We start from the raw sequence: 15,133 nt of genomic DNA, 5'->3' as shown, positions 1-15,133 counted from the left end.
CAAAGAGTGAGGAGCAGGCAGGAGGCAGCAAGACAGCTGAGGGAGTTGGCACCAGCTGAGTGGCCTGTGGTGTGCAGAGCTTATGTGCACCCGGCCAGGGTGGTGCAGGCCTGTGATTCCTGCACTCTGGGAGGCTGAGGCAGGAGCACTTGCCACATCTAGCCTCGAAGGGTCAGAGCCCTCCCTCGCTGTGTCTTCACTCCATCTTCTGGTCCCTCTCCCTTTCTCCCATCATACTCTCTGGTGAAATCCCAGACCCTCTGCCTCCTCTTACGGGGACCCTGACAGTGCACTGGGCTCATCCCATTTGGGAAACCCTCTGCCACGTAGCCTTGACTTCATCCAATGTTCAAGCCCCTCTTTTGGCGATTGTGGTAATGTTTACCTCATCTTCATTCCTGAAGCCCATCAGAGGAACTGTTTTCAGGGGTCCTCGAGACTGTGCACCCGTGAGGAGCGTTCCAGGAAAGAACACATCCCCAACACGCAGCTAAGGGTGGCTGTCTCTGCTTCATGAAGTGGGACAGGAGACATTGAGCTGTGCCACGGCATGACAAATTATGCCACCAGGGCCTGGGGACATTAGGAGAGGAAGGACAAAGCCCTGAGGGTGCTCTATCAAAAGCAGGCTGAGGGTGCGTTCAGGTCCCACAGCCCCGGGGGTGCTGCACCCAGCCCCCTGCCCCACACCACCATGCTGTCCCGCCTGCTCAAAGAACACCAGGCCAAGCAGAACGAGCGCAAGGAGCTGCAAGAAAAGAGAAGGTGAAAAGCCATCACTGCGGCGATCTGCCTGACAGAAGCTTTGGTGGACCACCTCAATGTGGGAGTGGCCCAGGCCTACATGAACCAGAGAAAGCTGGACCATGAAGTGAAGACCCTGCAGGTCCAGGCTGCCCAATTTGCTAAGCAGACAGGCCAGTGGATCGGGTTTGTGGAGAACTTTAACCAGGCACTCAAGGAAATCGGGAATGTGGAGAACTGGGCTTGAAGCATTGAGCTGGACGTGTGCCCCATTGCTACCTCCCTGGAGTGTGTCTACAAAGGGTAGCTGCAGTCTGCCTCCTCCTACCTCTCCTCCCTCCCCCTCACCTTGCCATAGGGGCAAGAGGGACACTGATGGGTCATGAATAAAACACAGTGTCCATTTAAAAAAAAAAAGTAGGCTGAGGTGAGGTGGCTGCATTAGACTCCTAGGCTTACAGGGCCACATCAATCAGAGCTGGGGCCTTAAAATCAAACTTATTTATTGTCTCACAGTTCTGGGATTGGAAGTCCAGAAGTAAGGTGTTTTCTGGCCCAACTCCCTCTGAATCTGGGAATAGAGACTCTGTCAGCTGTGCCAGGCATCTGGTGACTTTCAGGGCCCTCAGAGCTTCTGGGTGCAGAGATAACCCCCATATGCTCTGTCGTCTTCCCATGGGCATCTTTCCCCATGATTGGAGGACACCAGGCAGGCTGATGTAGGGCACCCTGGTAGCCTGAGCCTCTTAACTGGCTCTGTAAAGCCCATCTCCTTGGAGGGCATATTCTGAGCTAAGGGACTTAGCTTTACTTTAGTGTGGCCCAGGGGCAAAACATACTCATGGAGGAAGGAAGGGAGAGTGTATCAAGGAAGGTGTATTCTCCCACCAGGGAGCAGAGCAATTCCAGCAAGGCCTGGACAGCTTGGTTCACGTGCACAGACACCATGAGATCAACCCACGCTGCCTTCACCCAGTAGGGCATTGCCTCAGAGGAGCTTGGAGGAGAGGAAAGTGTGGGCATGTGACTGGGGCAGGACACCCTAGCTACATAGACCCTGGAGAAGCTGGCAGAGTAGTTCTGCCTCCAGAAAAACCAAGAGTGGCCAGCAAGGGTCTCAGTCACAGGGAACCTTCAGGGGAGTTCCCTATGTGGGTCAGAGGTGCAGGCTGAGGATCCTGAGTGAACTGGGCTCCCACAGGGCAGGGCACAGGGAGCCTGAGAGTTAAGACCAGGTTTGGGCATGAATTCCCTAAGCAGTGGATGCAAATAACTGCAGCCAATAGTGCAATTGAATCAGCCCCCAGGACGCTTAGCTATGCACAGCAGTGGATCCAGAGAGAGAGGACCAAGGAGCTCTGGAGTGAGATGCCCGGGCAGCAAGGAGGATCTCAGGGTGCGTGGTCCAGGCTTAGGTGGGGCCCTGGTAAGAGTCACGATTGCCCCAGGTCACCACACCTGGTCAGTCTCCCCTCCTAAAATGCAGGAGAGGCTATGTCCCTAGGAGGAAAGAACACATGGTGTCACCAGCATGTCACCTGGAGGCCCTAATCCACTCCCTAACGGAGCCCAAGACAAGGGTCGTTGTGGCCACTGGCTCCCACGGTCTCCTGAAAGCTTGTTGTTATAGTCTCAGGAACTTTCCAAGTCTGTTGTTAAACAAAGATATTTACCAAATGGACTCTAAAGCAATGAGCAATGAAGTTAAGAGTCAATGTATATGTGAACAGTTGTGATTTAATGCATATGAAAACAAACCTGATAAACAATTGTGATAACGTATATGAAAACAGCTGTGCCACACAATTACTTTCTGATTGTCTCCTCCTGTTACTGTTATCTACACTCTTGAGGTCCTTAACCCTCAGACAATAGCATAGGTTGAATTCCTAAGCCAGAGTACCTGGGGATGTGGCATCCTGTGCAAATAGGGCCATTGCATCTGGGATTAGCAGAGGGGCATGGTTAGTGTGGCCATAACTGTCCCTGACTGGTGCCTCATAGGAACAGGAAAGGAGACAGAGGGAGATGCCCACGCAGAAGAGGCCCAGTGACAATGGGGCAGAGACTACACTGAGGGATCTGAGGCCACCAAAGCCTACAGCAACCATCATGGCAGGAGAAGGCCAGGATGTTTGTCCCCTACGAGGCTCACAGAGACACCACCCTACCTGTACCTGAGGTTTGACTTCTGCTTCCAGGGCTGTGCAACGATACACTCAGTTGTGATGGTTGTTCTGTTTTGAGAAACACTGTGTACTTCAGGGTGGCCTCCCGCTCCACACCTACTGGAGCTCCCTGAGTGCTGGGGTAACAGGCAGGGCCACAGCATCTGGGCAGCTCTGGAATTTCAGGACACCTGCTGTGTGCGTGTTGGGACCACAGCCCTAGGAACCTGAACCATAGGGTCTTTGTGTCTCACGGTAGAAATGTAACAGACTGATGTGCTACTTTGTAACTCTTCCATACTCTATGCTTACAGGCTCTTCATGGCAGCTGGAAGGTGGCAGAGGGGCCTCTTTACCTCAGCGGAAATGGCAAGTGCTGTCACCTAGAGCTTTATTCCCATGGAGCAGCTTCCTAAAATCCTACTGGCCATCAGTCTCCATGGGTAACCAGCCAGAGCTCCTTTGGAAGTTGTTGGACTCAGAGCCCACGTTTCTGTGGATGCTGGGGAGGTGGAGCATCACTTCAGTCCTTCTGCACCATGGGAGAATCTGCAGTCGGGAGCAAAGGGGGTCCTGAACCCGGCGCACACCCAGAGCTGGCACAAGGGGAGGCCATGAGGCGGGCTCTGAGCCTGGCTCCTCCCTCGACTGTGATGGTAAAAGCAGCCATCAGGTACAGGAAGAGGGCAGATATCTGTGTCACAGTGAGTGCTGGAAGGCTGCAGGGGGCTGGTGAGAGTCCCATAACCACAGAACTCTGCTCTGATGCCTTAAAGATCAGACGGGCCAGGCACAGTGGTGCCCGATGTAATCCTGGTGCTCCGTGAGACTGAGGCAGGAGGATCACAAGTTAGAGGCCAGCACGGGACACTTAGTTGATCGCTGTCCCAAATAGAATGAAAAGTACTTAGTGCATAGGGCAGCAGCAGTGTTGTCTTCATGTGGGAGGCCCTGAGATTCACCATTGGGACCAAGAAAATGAAAGCGAGCCAGAACCAACCCAAGACAATCAGTCAGAGAAAACCAAACCAAGACCAAACTGAAACCAAAACTCAGTCAGCGCATTAAAGGAAAGACCAGAGTGATCATGGTAGAAGGCAGTGCCCTCTACAAGTTGAACACAGCAGTGGCCCAAAGCGCAGAGCTGTGCCAGACTCCCCTTTGCTAGAGAGCACAAACGCAGGTCGTATCCCTGAGTGACATCTGCCCCTGGGTCTGGCACAGGCAATCACTCTGTGCACCAGAGGCAGGTCAGAGTGGGTCACACTGACTGAGGCTGGCCAGGTGCACAGGCAGAGTGGGGCCCTGGGACGCCTGCTGTCCCCTGCTAGAGCATTGCCTCCCCCAGGACCATCCAAGGCTTCCCAGGCAGTCTCCAAGGAATGTGCTGGTTTCAAGCTCCATAAGGCAGAGGTAGCACCTTTAAAGATTTGGCAACTGTTCCATGAAGGAAATACTTAAGGATCTGGAAGTCTGGGGAATGGCAGGACCTCTCCCCAATTCAATTATTGTCACTCTTAACTGATTAATGAAGGTTCAGTGGATGGCATACTTCACACTCAGGAATAATCCCCATAAAAGCAGAAAACCAGGGCACTCGATGGTGCAGGACAGCAGAATCTCTAGCAGCATGGCAGTCCCAGCATGTGAAGCTCATGACCAACAGGCCCTGGCAACTAGAGACTGTGTGGTAAGGCGGGACACTGGGAGTTCCCCCAGACCCCAGCAAAGGGCAGTGCAGCACAGCCCCACAACTGTGAATACAGATCGAGAGATCTACATAAAACATAGAGACCTCAAAGCAGAATCTAGCCCGGTACTGGACTCCCTGCTGCAGGTTCAGGGTGGTGGTGGCGGTGGTTCTAGACCGTAGACAAAAGGAGCCCCAGAGAGCCTGAAAGGTTGCACCAGAGAGGGACACGGGACGAGGAGACCAGGAGCAGCCTGTGCAGCTGACACCCAGACCCACTTGGAGCAGCTTCTTTCAGATCTCCTTCTGGGAGCCCCGCGCAACTCATGTGGGTTTCTATTCTGACACAGGAGCACAGGTGCCTGCAGCACTGGACCTTGGTGGCCTTCAACCTATGAGGCCTTCAAGACTGGATTCAGCATAGCCTGTGTTTGCCCTGATGCTCTTGGGGCTTAAATAAAAATTAGGCACACCAATAACAATGCAGTCCATCCAAGGATGTCTTCTTCACGTTTATTTGCAAAAGGGTCTTAAAAAGTAGAAAAGTAGACATTTAATTGGACGTGAGTTGGAGAACCCAACAGACAAATAAATACATAAATACAGAATGGATGACAATAAATTAAGGCACATTCTGGACACAGAAATAAAACGGTGGCTTCCTTGGAAGGAGGCAGGAGGGGTCCAGGACTCAGGCACACAGATCAGGCCTGGCAACACATCTCAGGTCCCGGGTGAGCAGGCAGAAGAGGTTCAAGGTGACAGAGGTCTGGAGGCAGCCACAGGACTCCTGTGGGGACACAGACAGTGCTCTGGGCTGCCCATGGTCTGCTATCCTTGTGCCCAAACACCGACCCTCTTGCTCTCTCACCTTCTTGGAGGCCTGGTTGAGTCTCTGAGCCAGTGGGACAGGCGACGGCTACGGGGCCTGTGGGATGCTGAGGGCCAGGCTAGGACCTATGGACAGAGAGGGGCTGTGAGCTGGGCCTTCAGGGAAGGATGGAACTCAGAGCCCAGGATGTATACAGGGACCCAGGACTCACACAGGCCTGCAGGTGGGCATGGATGTGCTGCAGCATGTGGAGGGGATGCTCCAGGATGTCCTCCAGGGCTGGGTCAGTCACGGTGCTCAGGACCTCCAGGGTCAGGGCTAGCTCAGCCTGCAGGGCCACGGGCGGTCCCACACCTGGGCAAGGACATGAGTATAGGGCACAGGTGAGGGATGCTCAGACAGAGGACAGACCAGGGGATCATGAGATGAGGACAGAGGGGATGAGGTGAAGGAGACAGGTCAGGGGACAAGGGAAAGGCAACACAGTGCCTGAGCATGAAGAATGGATGAGGAGCAGCATTGAGGGACAGATGGGGACAAAGCAGGAGGAGGCCAACGGGCCCAATAGCAGTCAGGAGGCTGGCGCCAGATGAGCACTGGCTGGGCCTGAGCCCCACTCACCTGCAGCGGCCTCAGGGCACAGGTCCTGGGGAAGAGGCGTGCTCTGCACCTGGAGTCCTTCAGCAGGAGCTGCTCTTCCTAGACAGCAAGGGCTCTGGTTAGCTCACTCTGGGGGCAGGGCTTGGGCCAGTGTAAAGTGGTAGGAGGATGGCTTCTGGCAGGAAGGTTGTTAGTTCAATCCTGGGGCTTGGCAGAGGCCTCCCCACTGTAGGGTACCCAGTGGGCCCATTGCAGTAGGAGCAAGAAGAGGTGCAGAGCTGTCAGGGTGGGCTGAGCCCATTGTGCAGAGGAAAGATGTTATAGCTCTGTGTGGGAGTTTGACGTGAGCCCACTGCAAGGAGGGTGAGGTCCACTTCTGGCGCATATGGGGAGGAAACTCACAGAGGCAGAGCTGGAGGGGAGCCCCAGAAGGGGCATTCAGGGGAGCCTCACAAAGGCATCCTTGGCCATCTGGAAGGCATGTAGCTCTTGTAGTGACAGAGACTAGAACTGGGCCATATGATATTCCCTGGTGTCCAAGGAGATTCGGAGGGTTATGCTCACAGGAACTGCCCCTGTCCTGGTTGGCACTGTGGTCAGCAGCAGCAGCAGCACAGAATCTCCAGCAGGTTCTGTGTGACAGGGGGACAGCAAGTAAAGTGCTGCCAAGTGAGTGCCCAGCGCTCAAGGGCTGTCCTGGCAGTGATGTTGCCTTTCCCTTGTCTCCTGACCTGTCACTTCCCCTCATCCCCTCTGTCCTCGTCTCCCCTGCCCCTGCTCTGTCTTCTGTCTGAGCATCCCTCACCTGTGCCCATGCCCTTGCCCAGGTGTGGGAGCACCCTGTGGCCCTTCAGGCTGAGCTGGCCCTGACCCTGGAGGTCCTGAGCACTGTGACTGACCCGAACCTGGGGAACGTCCTGGAGCTGCCCTTCCACACACTGCAGCACATCCATGCCCAGCGGCAGGCCTGTGTGAGTCCTGAGTCCCTGTGCACATCCTGGGCTCTGACCACCCTTCTCTGCAGACCCAGTTCACAGCCCCTCTCTGCCCATAGGTTCTGTTTGCCCACAGCATCCCGCAAGCCCCTCAGGGCCATGGTCATGCTGTGGGTCTCACCTGGCTTCATCCTGCTCTTGTCTCTCTGTGGCTGATGGAGACCAAAGGTGCACTTGAGGCTGGCAACTCTGGACTCTACCTCTGTAGGCCTTGGAGTCTTGAGCCTCAGTGTCCCGTGTGGATCTGGGCCTGATGCTCTGTAACAAGGTGTCTCTAGGTGTCCAGTTCTGTCCACAATGCCACTCCTGCCTCAGCTTCATGATCCTGGTGCTGTCATTGACTGAGGGACAGTCCCAGCTGATGTGTGAAAAGTGAAAAGGCTGTGTGACACATGACAGTCATCCAACCTTTGGCCACTAGTTGAACCTGGCTGGGAAACCCAGAGAGGGCAGGGCTCCAGCCAGGTGAGCAGGAGGAAGGAAAGGACAGCCATCTGAGTCATAGAGTTGATTGTGAGATCAATATGAAATCATCAACACCAGGGCCTTTTCAGCACCTGTGCATGGATTATGACAGAACTGGATTGGCCTGGCAGAGAGTGCTGCATATGAGCTTGAACTGTACAGGATGCTCCAGGTGTGTGTGGGTGTGGAATGTCAGCCCCCTCATGCTCTTAGCCACTGCCTGACAACTAACAGCTTTTTAAAGGAATGTCTAGGGTGGGCCAAGGTATAGACAGGAGGTTATCTGGTGAATAGTTGAAAAGGGGACCTCAAGTATAGCCAACCTTCCCTACCTGTTGCTGACATGGGTTGTGGGGTGGCGGTCCAGCCACTTGGGATCCCCCTTATTGTCAGAGACCCACAGAACTCAGGGCGCCATGGACTGGCCACCAAGGCCTCATTCAGCCCACAAGGGCTGCTCGGCTCCAGCCTCATGGCACATACTGTACAAGGTGTCAGGAGAGGGCTTTCCAGGGAAGAAATCAGGAAGCCATTGCTCATGTGGCTTCTCGCGCCAACTCTCTTCTTGTTCTCATTTACAATTTCTGGGAGAGAGTGACACTCCAAAACTCTGTGCTCTCATTCACAGAAACTTTTCCTAAGCAAGGGCAGGATTGGCCCGAACCACAGCCTGATGCAGTGTCCTGTTTCATTCTAAGACAGGGGTTAGTGCTGGCTGTGGATACATGGCACAGTGTCTGAGACTGCAAACTTATGCATCATCAATGTGTGTGTGTGTGTGTGTGTGTGTGTGTGTGTGTGTGTGTACATGTGCCTGTGTGTTGCTGGTAGTTTACACAGGACTTGCATATCCTCTGTGTGTGCTCTGCTACTCAGCTCTGCCCCTCCTATTCCTCTGAGAATGTAATTAAACAAGGGACGAGCTCAGCCTCCGGAGCCAAAGGTGTGCAGTTTTCTCCTAATTTGGGCCTGCTGGACCCTTGGAGCCTTGGGAACCAGGTGTGAAGTGCCCAACAAAGATTGCTACTCACACATTTGGACAAAGAGGATGTTTATAAGGGAAGAAGAACACCCCCTTTTTTCACAGGGAAGCTGAATTTCTGGGAGAAGTCATGTCCAGTCACACTTGTAAATCAGAAGTGCAGCACAGTGGCTGATTCTGGGCTCAGCCCTTCTTGGCTGCGCAGGGCTCCTCAAAATCATCAGATGGAAACCAGCAAGGCAAACGCAGTGTTTGATGGCTGTGCTATATTAACACCAGCCTACAGGATAGGAAATGCAGACGGACTTTCACAAATGGGAGCAACACACACCTAACAGGATTCAAAGAAAGACAACAACTCAAGGACAGTTCAGCCTTTAACTATCTTGTCACGTAGGAAATGGGGCCCCGCGGTTGCAGGCCCAAAGTCACAGATTCTCATTCTCTCAGAAGAGTCCTACATAGTGTAAATCGGGGGAGGTGGGTAGGGGCTGGGACTCAGCAAAAGCTGAAATTGCCGGGCACCCCAGGAACAGGGACTGGTTCCCCCGGGAGGCGGAGTCAGCCGCAGTCCCGCCCCGCGCTCAAGTCAATTCCTCTGGGCGGAGCGGGGCGGAGCTTCGGGCAACTCCTCGCAGGGAAGCCGCGCCACGCCACTTCGCTGGACCGAGGACATCTCTGCCTTGCGAAATACATTATTCGCACACGTCCTTTGCCTAGTGGTTCCCTTCAATTGGCTGGCGAATACGTCCGTCTAGGGAGCTGCAGCCAATGGCGTGGAGTGTACAAGTCCCGCCAAACCTGAGCAATGACAGACGCAGGGCCCCCGAGGTCGCCGCCCGGCCTGAGGTCCCGGGTGAGCAGCGCTGCAGGTTGAAGATGACAGTGGCTTCGTGGCAGCGAGACGAGTCTTGGGAGCCAAGCGGGAAACAGAGTCAAGCTGGAGCCCCGGGGCGCGTCCCGCGCTGTGTCCTCTCGGGTGCCCTGAGGCGGAGCTGCGGGGCCTCACTCACCGCTCTGCGCGGCTCCGGCGCCTCCTCAGGGGCTGCGGGGACCTATTCCCGGGGCGCGGCCGCGCCAGCTGCAGCTGCGGGGACAGGCGATGAAGGAGGCGCTTAAATTCCCTTGTTTCTGCTGGCTCTGGCCCCGACACCTCCCCCCTCAATAGCCCGAGTCCGGTGTCCTGGGGTCCCGGTTTCATCCCGGGCGTCACTCGCGCAGGCCGCCACCTCCTGCCCGCGGCCTCCAGCAGCTTGAGCGTCGCGCTCTCTCCGGGGAAGCGCTCCGGCCTGGGCAGGCGGCTCAGCACCGCTCGGCATCCGCGATGCTTCGGGCCACGCGGCGGAGCCAGGCGCAAGACTGTAGGGGCAACAACGTTAGGGGCACAGCTTTAGGGCGGACAGCGCTAGGGAGCGACAGCGTTATGGACGGAGCTTGTTAGAGGGCGACGCATTAGGGGTGACAGCGTTAGGGAGTAACAGTGTTAAGGTGGCTGCCCCGACCTCGCCCAGGCGCCACCTCACCCGAAGCCTGGACAGATCCCTCGCCGTGCGTGCAGAGCAGTTGCGGGGCCGCCAGCCCAGCGTCTCCTTCTCCTGCAGCACAAGCGCAGCAGGTGAGGCCAGGACTCCTCCTGGGGCTGCCCAGCGTCCTAGACCAGGCTGAAGGGCCAAAGAACGCCCTGGCATCCTCTGAGGAGCCCGGAGACTCCAGGATGCCTCGAGCTGGCCCTGAAATGCACCCCATGTTGCTCCTGCCCATCCCTGCGCCCCTGCAGCAAGCTGGTTCCCCTTGTGACCACTCTCCTCCCTGACACAGGGAGACACAAGGCAGTGTCTGGGTCTGAATTGTGGACCTGACACAGGAGGTGAGCCTGCAGGCAGGAGGACACAAATGTTCCTTGGGAGAAGGACTGCTGTCTCCAAGGTTGGTGGGTCAGGGCAGGGCTAGCAGTGCCAAGGGCCCAAGGGTCACTCACATAGCTGTCCCTCAGCGCCTTGACTGCTGCCAGTGCCCTGGGGTCCAGGGAGCGGTAGTGTGAGAGCAAGCAGCGCCTGTGGGCCACCAGGCCTTGGTCTTCAGCTACCCTGGGTTGGTGGCCACGGCCAGCATGCACAGGATCCCCAGCCCTGAGGCCAGTGCGGCTCTGCCACTTGGCTCTATCTCTGCCTCTACAGGCAACAAGGAAGTCAGGGAGTCCAGGGACAGGGCCTTTGGAGGCCACCGCTGCTTCTCTTTCCTCTCCCAGAGGACTGACTGATGCTGGGTCATGGGAGATTGCCCCACATGGGCTGGACTACTCACTTTTCTCCAGCTTCTTCCCTCATTGCTCACCTGCAATGTCCCCTGGGTGAGTGGCTCTGCCACCTGGCCCATCTCCCTTGTCCTGCAGGAGGTATGTGGAGTGATGTGGGCCTCAGCAATGGCACCCTGTCCAGTCATGGTGGCTTTTATGTGCCTGAATGTGAAAAGTGTGTGTCACTGGGCTTCCCTGTCCTGGGGATCACCCTTTCCAAACGTCAGCGCTGGCCCCAGGCTCAGCGGGAGTCTGGCCAGGGAATGAGGACTTTAGCCACCATGGTCCTGTGCCAGGGATGGCTTAAGCCTGGCACTCAGTTCCCAAATGCAGTTTCTTTCTTTTCTCCTGTCTCGCTCATCAGTCTGCCTTTACCTGCTTTGTTATTACTTCTGTTCCATAGTCATTAGCAGCCCCTTTTGGGGATTCATTTTTCCCCTGTTCTAAGTAATTGCCATATACATGTCATCTCCTTTAATCATCAACAATCTCACAAAACTGACATCCTACCATTACTCTACTCTATTCGTGGGAAATAGAGGGCCCACATCCTAAAGTGTTTTTCCTAAAGTACACTGCTCTCCAGTAGCAGAAATGCTGTTTGAACCTACACACTGTCTAGCCACCTGCACAGCTGGCTCTCTAGTGGCAAATCACCCTGAAATTTTATTTCATTTCCCCCTCATTTCTGTCTTTGTATCATTCAATGTTTTCCTTCTGTGTATGTCTTCCTTTCCCCATACCCTGTGTTCCTGACCAAGGCTCTGCCCTCACATTTCTTTTGGTACCATGGATGGAACTTGAGGGTGTTCTGTCACGAAGCTACATCCCAATGCTTTGAGATGGGATTTTGCTAAGTTGTCCAGATGGCACTGGAACTTGCAGTCCTCCTGCCACAGCCTCCCTTGGTGCTGGGATTATAGGAGTAAGCCACTTTGTCCAGTTCATCTCCACCTTTTTGTGACTCCAACAAACATACCAGTTCAGAGCTCTCTGCCTCAATCCTGCCTCCCTTGTCCTGCAGGAGGTGTGCAGAGTGATGTGGGCCTCAGCAGCGGTACCCTGACTAGCTGTGGTGGCTTTTATGTGCCTTAGTGCTTCTAAGGAGACACGGGGCAGTGTCTGGGTCTGAATTGTGGCCCTAACATGGAGGTCACTTTGATTTAACTTAAAAATAAAACACATTTACTTCTTTTGGGATAAAATTAGCAGTGTATTCTTCCTAGATAAAGTACAGAAAAACACAAAAAAGAAAAAATCCACCTGAAACAAAAAACCCTCCTTTTACTTTTGATCGATCGTATCTGTGGAACATTTTTCTAATACATTTTTTTAAAAATGTATTTGGTACATGGTCTCACTACCCAGCTCAGCCTCATAGTGATCCTCCTGTTTTTAGCCTCCCCAGCACTGGGATTATAGGCGAGCGCCACCAGGCCCAGTTTTAGTGACCAGCTCATCACACCCAGTGGCAGGGCCTGTATAGCATGTGGTGCTCAGGATCTGGGTTCGAACCCTGGTCCCTGCACTTGCCTAAGCAAGCACTTTTTCTGCTGAGCTATCTCATTGGCCCTGTGAATATATTTTCTTAATACCAAAATAACAATTACAAATATTCCATCAACACAAAAACGTAAGAGTTGGAAAATGAAAGTAAGTTTTGAGTCCCATTTCCTGGAAGTAGATCTATTTTTAATCATGTGTAAGTATCTGTCGTCTTCTTTCCCTTTCTCTGAACAGGCTCACCCAAATTGGAACCATGCTGTACACAGTTTGGAAGCCTGCTTTTTATGCCTCATCGTTATCTCTCATTTGCATTTCCCCGTGTCTTTAATTATAGTGTATCAGTTAGGACCCAGGAGCAAACAGATGGGCCAATCAATTTAGAATAATTTGAGGTACAGTTGAAACTAGGAACATTTCCAAAAAAGACTGGATGGTAAAGGGAAATGACAACGGCTAGTGTAAGGTCCTGGGATTGGTTTTAGGGAAGTGTTGCCTGAAATAGGTGTCAAAGGCAGGCTTCTTGGGCCCAGAGGAGAGTAGAGAATAGGGGAGATGGATGTGGAGAGCTGAGGAAGACACCCCACACACCACTGCACATCTTTTGGGCTAACAGAGTCTCTTAGTACCTGACCACCTACTTGGGGCCTTGAGGCTTCCCTTGATGTTCTGTAAAAGTCTTTATTCTCAATGGGGAAGTGAGAAAGACCAGTCCCCTCCCCCACCAGCCTCATTTTCTTAATAACTTCTTTCTCAAGACAGATTTAAAAGTTATTTTTGTTGCATGGGTCATGCTTTTAGTGTTGCATTTAGAAAAACATCAGTAGACACAAGGTAACCTAGCTGCCCCCATGCTGTCACCTAGAAATGTTCTTGCTCTGCATCTTACATTTGGCTCTAAGATACGTGATGAATTCATTTTTGTGAAAGGTGTAAGATCCCTTCTTTTGCATGTGACATCGAGATGTCTAGCACCAATTCTTAGGGGAAAAAACATTATCCTTCGAGTGTATGGTGCAGGTACACCGTCTGGCCACTGCCACCACCACAGCCACATCCACCCATGGTACTCTTGGACCTTCCCCTACCAGAGATCCCAAAGCCAAAACCAGACCTATTTGGAAGAAATGCATTTAGAAGACAGCACCAGTTTCTATCCAAAGGAAGATAGAGAAAGGAGAAAGTGAACTAATATCTTTCAGTGATCCAAATCCCAGGCAAGACAAAAAGGAGGCTTTCACAGCTCCTTCTGCAAGCTCTTTAAAAAGAAATTTTAGGTCCAGTGGAGCAGCATAAGTGAAAAAACTAATGAGAATCCCTCAGTGGATCCTTCACCTACCAAACAAGATTTCTTCAGAATCTGACTTGCTCTTGCAAATGACCTTGACCAAAGATCAGCTATGTAAAACATACTTAAAGTTGTATTCTTAAGTGATAAAATGAGGATAAAAAGCTTGTATATATCTGTGTAGGAATATATATATATATATATATATATATATATATGATAGATACATACATATCTCCTTCTCTATATATATAATATATGTGTAAATCCCTGAAGAAAACTAATATAAATACATATGAAACTAAACATACAAGTCGTTGAAAAGATGAAGATTAGTCTATGATTAAGACCTGACTTTTTTAACTTCAACGTTTTGAAAAAGGGAAGTGAAGATTTTTCCCATCATTACAGAAAAACAAATTTGGAGAAAAAAAATACATGTGTAGAACAGCAACAGCAAAAACAAAAACACTATCCCTTCTCCATTGTTCTGCTTTTTTCTCCTTTCTCACAGACTGATGGACCAATTTGTGTGTATCTTCTTGGGCTCTACGTTCTGTGGCTGTTTGTCTATCCTTTTACCAATATCACTGTGTTTTGAAGTTGGGTGGAATCTGTCCCCTGGCTTTACTTTTCTATTTTAATGTTGTGTTTACTTTGCTATGCCTTTTAAATCTCTGTAGAAATTGTTGATTTGCCAACATCCATGAAATAACATGTTGGAATTGTATTTTAGTGTTAGGAATTGAACCCAAGGTCTCAAACGTGATAGACAATCTGAAAGTTTAATTGGTGCGGTGGATTAATCTACGGTCAAATTGTAACACCCAGCTGAACTGAATCAGTGTGGTGCTGGGTATGGAAAGCCCACCTGAGGATTGCTGCCAACAGTATAAAGAGAACTGGAGGGGAAAATGGGGTGCTGTTGATTCTCCTAGAGAAGCTTGTAAAACTGGGTTTCCTGATATGAATTTGGCTGTTTTCATTGTTGGAGGAGCTCAGGTGCTTGCTGTCACTGAGGATGGCTGCAGTTCTTTTCAGGGGAGGTCTGGTCCTTACCTTGAGCATCATTTCCTGGCTCCCGTGTGGATCCCTCAGCCTGCTGGCACAGATCCTTCATCCTGATGGCGCAGACTTTCTAGCTTCCAGCTCTCACCTTTGGACCTTCCCAGTGCAGATCCATGAAAGAGAGTTGCGTGTCACTGTCATGGATTCTAGGCCTCCAGCTGGATTCATGGAGCATGTTGGCATGGGACCCAGGCCCTCAGCTGGACTTCTTGGGTCTCTACTGTATGGACAGATCTCCCCTACTCTTTTACATTAACTCTTTGGGTGAATACTATGAAATAATTATATAAATTATGCGTCCATCATTAAGTCCTTTTCCTTGTAAACCCTACTACAATTGGATTGCACTGAATCTATCAAATAAGTTGGAAAGAATTAACATCTTTTTTTTTTTTTTTTTGTCGGTACTATGGATTGAACTCAAGATCTTGGGCTTGCCAGGCAAGCGCTTATTCTGAGTTATCTCTCCAGCCCTAAGAATTTTTTTTTTAATTTATTTATG

General features: G+C 52.0%; 2 pseudogenes; one reads left to right on the top strand and one right to left on the bottom strand.

Moving 5' to 3' along the window:
* The first annotated feature begins 637 nt into the window (after positions 1-637).
* Positions 638-1,149, top strand: LOC111818227 (annotated as a pseudogene).
* A 4,144-nt stretch (positions 1,150-5,293) lies between these two features.
* LOC111818211 lies at positions 5,294-6,987 on the bottom strand (annotated as a pseudogene).
* Positions 6,988-15,133: the final 8,146 nt, after the last annotated feature.

This window comes from Octodon degus, unplaced genomic scaffold, assembly GCF_000260255.1.
Source record: "Octodon degus isolate 3935 unplaced genomic scaffold, OctDeg1.0 scaffold00083, whole genome shotgun sequence".
NCBI classification, from domain to species: domain Eukaryota; kingdom Metazoa; phylum Chordata; class Mammalia; order Rodentia; family Octodontidae; genus Octodon; species Octodon degus.
Note: the sequence above shows the minus strand (reverse complement) of the source record. Positions and strands in the feature narration are given on the sequence as shown.